Source organism: Octopus sinensis, linkage group LG18 (genome assembly GCF_006345805.1).
Source record: "Octopus sinensis linkage group LG18, ASM634580v1, whole genome shotgun sequence".
Classification (NCBI taxonomy): Eukaryota; Metazoa; Mollusca; class Cephalopoda; order Octopoda; family Octopodidae; genus Octopus; species Octopus sinensis.
The window spans coordinates 4028665-4034580 of NC_043014.1; positions in this window are offsets into that span (position 1 = coordinate 4028665).

A 5916-nucleotide genomic window follows, 5' to 3' on the forward strand; every position below is an offset into this window, starting at 1 on the left:
CTCCAGTCCACCGGCGGGTGGGTGTGGGGGTGTTGGTCCTACTAAAAAGAAACCGGGTTTCAGAGAAGAAGTTAATTTTTTGTGACCCAGAGGGTAGGCTGGTCGTCTTCGACCTGACTTTAAGTTGCGGTAAGAAAATCAGGCTGGTGGCAATTTACACCCCCTACAATGGTCAGTCTGAGTATTTCCGAGACCTAGAGAAGTTTCTTGGTACGGCGTACCCATTAGTTTTGTTAGGGGACTTTAATGTTATTCAAGATGCGCGCGTGGATAATGTTGGCTCGAACCCAAATAGAATACCTAATGCAGGTTTCCGGGAACTACTAAGTCGCTTTCAGCTAGTAGATCCATACAGACTTGAATTCCCGAACACCCCAATGTGGACATGGTTAAGTGGTGACGGGTCTTTTAAGTCCTATTAAAATAGATTCTAATTAGAGAAACAGATAGATCCATAGCTAAGTGTCCACAGTTCCACTTGGTCAGCTACAGTGATCAGAAATTTGTCACTTGTAAGCTGAACCTAGATAAGTTACAGAGTAGAGGATCCGGTTACTAGAAACTCAATAAGTCCCATTTGGCGAACGAAGAGTACAGAAGCCGGATTAAGTTAATGATACAGAGGGCTTTAACTGGTACCATCATTAATAATAAATGGTGGTACGCCCTCAAAAGAGCCATTAAATTTGAGTCTGTTAGATATAGCATAGGTTTAGTGGCTAGAGAGCGTAAGAGGGAACTAGAACTGGTTAAGGAATTAGAGGAAGCAGTGTTGACTGGTAGTGCTGCTGAGGCGAAGGCTAAGAGACTGGAATTAAACCAGCACCTCGAGGCCAAACACAGGGGATGCATTATCAGGGGTAGACTTCGTGCAATGGGGAGTGAGGGGCTCAATGCCGCTGGATGGGCTCGGGTGATGGAAACCCAACGTGGAAATGATTCTACAATTCGATCTGTGGAGAATCTACAAGACGAGATTGTGAACGAACCCGATGAGATGTGTCAGGCTTTTCAGGAGCACTTTGTACAGCTTTTCGGGAGGGGCAATGGACCGGATGGTAGGTTGGACCTTTCGGACTTCCTTGCCGGGCTGCCGCGTCTCTCGGGGCAGGATGCTGAGTGCTGTGAGGGTCCGATAACACCTCAGGAGGGTAGAGAGGCTATAACGAACTGTAAAGCTGGTAGGGCGCCGTGACTTGATGGTTTGCCTTATGAATTGTACAAAAGTATGCCAGACTTGTTTGGGAAAATTCTGGCCGGGGTTTACGCAAACTGGACAGAATGGGTCGATTCCCAGATCTGTACGCAGGGGAGTGGTGACTCTGGTAAGGAAGGACCTAAACAAGGGAGATAAGATAGACAACTTTAGGCCCATCACTCTGTTAAACGCAGAGGTGAAGATTTTGGCCAAGGTACTAGCAAAAAGATTGGGGCGGGTCGCGAATACTCTGATCGGCAAGGCACAAACCTGTGCCGTCCCCGGCAGAAGCATTCAGGACAATCTCCATCTTATACGCTATACCTTAGAAGGGTTTGGTAGTGATTTTGGCAAAAGCATTCGATAGGGTTGACCATCGATACCTGGTGTCCGTGCTAGCACAGTTCGGGCTGGGTCTTGGCTTACTTAGGTGGATAATCCAATTATACGACAACATCGATTCGATCGTTCGGGTGAACGGATTTCTTTCTAGGCCGTTCTCTGTTAAGCGCTCGGTTCGCCAAGGATGTCCGCTTTCGCCACTTTTGTATGTGATGGCTCTAGAGCCGTTACTGCGAAAGTTGAGCGGCATCCCGAGGGGCCGGCTGTTGGAGAGTCGGTTTCAGCATATGCGGATGACATCACCATTATTGTAACCAAGATGGAACACCTACAGAGGATAAGTGAAACCATTAAGGTTTACGAGACGGTGGCAGGAGCAAAGATTAACCGGGAAAAGTCAGTCGGCTTGCAACTCGGCACCTGGAGGAGAAAGTCGATGCCTTTGGATAGCGTCGTGGGACGTTGGACGGAGGGCCCGGTTAAGCTGTTAGGGGTATGGTTTGGACCAGACCTCCAGGTAGAAAAGAACTGGGCAGAGGTATTGAGCAAGGTGACCTGCATAGTCAAGACCTGGTCTTGGCGGTGGCTATCCTTGAAAGGGAGGGCGGAGGTATCGCATCGGTCATCATTTACCGCCTAACCGTCGTGCCCTGTCCCGGTTCGTGGTTGAGCAAGCTGGAGAAGCAGATCTTCCGCTTTTTGTGGAAGGGCACCACTCCTCTAGTGAGGCGTTCTCTCTGCTGCCAAAAGCCGTTGAATGGAGGACTGGGGATGCCTTGGCTGTTGATGCGCAAACATGCGCTGAGGTTGAGGCATCTCTGGCTACTCCTGAATGGTTAACAGGTGTGGTCTCCGCACGCGAAACGGATGTTTCCCAGGTTCACAAGTTTTAGTGGACAAGAAAGCTGGTTCCTTCGTAGAACGAGGTTGGGTACATGGTTTACGGAGTGCCGTAAAGCACTCCTACAGTTCCATCGCTCGGGTAATGCTAGCGGTTTTGGCACAACCACATTTTTCTATAGCAGGTTGGTAGAGGCTGGGAACGACGATATCCTAGAGGAAACCCTAGGTCTCGGAGATAACCAGTTAGACAGTCTGTTCCGAAGGACGTTTGGGCCGGGGTATTTGGATAATTTCCAAAAATCCCTGGCCTGGCAATGTTACCGAGGAGCCTTACCCGTTCGGGATAAGCTCGCAGGACACGGTCGAACCACCACTGCCGACTGTCCAAGATGCAGACGGGATAGGGAAACTGGCCTGCACGCTATTGTTCAGTGTTCGGGAGTGTCTGAAGTGTGGGTTTATGCAGAACATCTGCTGTCAGGTTCGGGAAGAGTAGAGCTGTCGTCTGAGTCAATTGTAAAAATTGACCCGCCGGATTTCCTCACGAAAGAAGGTAAGCAATAGCGAAAGAGGTGGTATGGAAGTCGCGAATGAAAGGTTTGGCGACAGGCAACCTCATCTCCGGTCTCGGGTTGGGGAGATATTTTATCTTCCTCCTTAAAAGGAAGGTGAGGCTGGAAAGAAGATGCCTGTCAAAGAAAATGTTCAAAGAAAGATGGTTGCATGTTGCGAGGGTGCTGGGAATGAAAGATTCCTCATGAACATGTCATAAGTCTGCATACAAATGTTTCAGTAGGAGAATGGGGCTCGTGGGGTCGGAGCGTAAGCCATCTCTCTGCTTCATCTCACGTGTGTATTTCGTCCTTGTTGTATCTCATTCGATTTCATTCGATTTCATTATATTTTGTAAAATTTTAAGAGTCATATAATCATTGTGTGTCTGACCCCAATCAGGCTGTATTGTCCCCCTCTATGTTTGGGCCCATGTGGCTAATAAAGAAATTGGATGTAGAGGGTTTGTTGGACACAGCGTGAGACGACTGTTGTTATCGCTAGGCCTAACTCATCGTAAAGTCAATACCATCATGACTGATATCCAATCTACAGTGGAGAAGGCTAGCCACTGGATTTGGTTAAAAAGAGACGATGAGCGATGGCTAAAAGTATATTGAGTTCTTCATAACCAGCTGATCTAGCAAGCGGGGCCTCATATCAGTGCCGTGCGCATTGATGCCGTCGAGAGGTAGGCCCCGAAACGGCGCGCAATCTCTCCTGATGACCCCATACACTTGCTAGCTTCCGGTATACGGAGCTTTTAACTGGTAGCACTTGCATGTGCAAGTTGTTTGCAAGACATCTAAGACCTTGTGGTAGGGAACCACTGACAAACCGGAAAGACGGTTAGGCATCTTGGAAAGACAAGAGGACTGCTCGGAAAGACGAGCGGACAATAGGAAAGACTATCGACACCAGGAAAGACTGGTGGAGGCTGCGGACTTACGATCCTCGCCTTTGTAATATATTGTAACAGATATGAATGGATATGACAGCCCCACGATCGACCGAGAGGGGAGAATCGAGAATCAATCAAACCGAGTCAGCACGGGAATGACCTTGGAAACGAGTGCGGTTATTCATTCGAACAGCGAACGAAATGCAAACAACTTTGGATGCAAGCTGTGCTGTAGAACCTTTGCAACTGTGAGAGGCTTGAAGATACATCAGGGAAAGACTTGTGAGAAGAGGACAGAGCAGTGTGGATCGTCAGATCGTAAAACACGTGGCAAATCATCCCCGGACTCAAACCACAGCAGATCGATAAATGCTACAGCAGAGACCTTTTCGCGTGATGAAACTACAAGTCATGAAACTGGTGCATCGGATAATACTCAGAGGAAACCGAGGGTTTTGTGGCCTGCTGCTAATGAGAAAGTGAAATATAAAGAGTTTGAAAACAAGGTTTGTCGAGCTCTTTATAAAATGACAGGCTCTACAGTGGAGAAACTGGGCTAATTATCAAGCTTAATATACGATATAGAAAAAGATTTATTTGGAATAAAAGAGAATATCCGGCTAGAGAAAGGAAAGTGTGGACCAAGCAAGAGGATCAGAAAAATGCAGCAGTTGAGGAAGGAAAAGTCCGACTTAAGAAAGCGATGGAGATGTGCTGCACTAGATGAGAAACCTGGCCTTGCGCTGCTGTATAACGATTTGAAGAGGAAATGTCGTTATGTGCAACGACATATCCGCCGATATGAGCGTCGAAAAGAAAGTAAAAGGACTCGGGGGCAGTTTCTGAAGGACCCGTACGGGTTTACTAAGAAGCTATTCACTGAACCGAAGAGTGGCACTTTATCGTGCACTAAAGAAGAATTGGATGCTCATATCAAGGATACCTACAAGGCAAGATCTTTATGGGAATTCTGTCGAGGAGAACAGTGGCATATTTACACAAATTACTAATAACAGCCATGGACCACTTCCACATTCCTGACAAAGTGATCAAAATAATGAGGATGTACTATGACAGTTTCGAAATGAGGTTTACGACTGGAAATTTTACAACAAATTGGCACCGATTGGAAGTTGGCATTGCTGCTGGCTGTATGATATCTGTCACGTGGTTTATATTAGTCATGGAGTTGATTTCGGAAGGTGTAGATTTTTCGGAACAAATCGCCCATGTACAATCGCCTAAGAAAGCCTTCATGGATGACGTGACACTTCTAGCTACAGATAAAAAATCATGCAGAATGCCCTCTTGAGATTAGACGAACTTGTAAGGTGGTCAAGGATGCGATTTAGAGCAAAAAAGTCGCGTAGTCTGACATTTGTTAAGGGAGTGCAGAAAGAATTTAAGTTTCGAATATCTGAAGAAAGCATTCCAACAGTCAAGGAAGAGCCCGTCAAGAGCTTGGTCGAGTATACGCTGGAACATTGTCAGACAGAAGTCGTGGGATTGAAATTATGAAACAGGCCGAGGCTGGGTTATCAGCGATTGATAATTCGAAGTTACCAGGTAAATATAAATTGATGTTTGTGACAGCACATAAGATCTCCTCAGCAGGATCAATGACTGTAACAACACTTGTGAACTGACAGGATGTATGGTGGGTAGCATGGATGTGGTATCCCTATACCCATCGATCGACGTAGATTTTGCGGTGGAGAAGTGCGTGGAGATGATCAACGAGAGCCAGGTGGAGTTCCGTAATGTCAACACAGAAGAACTGGGCCTCCTACTTAGACTGACATGTAATAATGAATACTTAGATAAGCATAATCTTAGTAGTTTTGCCCCAGTAGATGTTTAAGAGGTAGACCGCCCACAATTACTTCTATGGCTAGGAAGACACATATAGAAAGGTGGCGCGGATGGACAGAGCCATACGGAGCCCGCAAATGTCCATCAGGTAAAGAAAATGATCGCACATGCACTAGGAGCTAGTATAAGAGTTACCCTAAAAGGCCACACGTTTAAGTTTAATGATAAAATATATGCCTAGGACGAGGGGGCAGCTCGGCGTAGTATC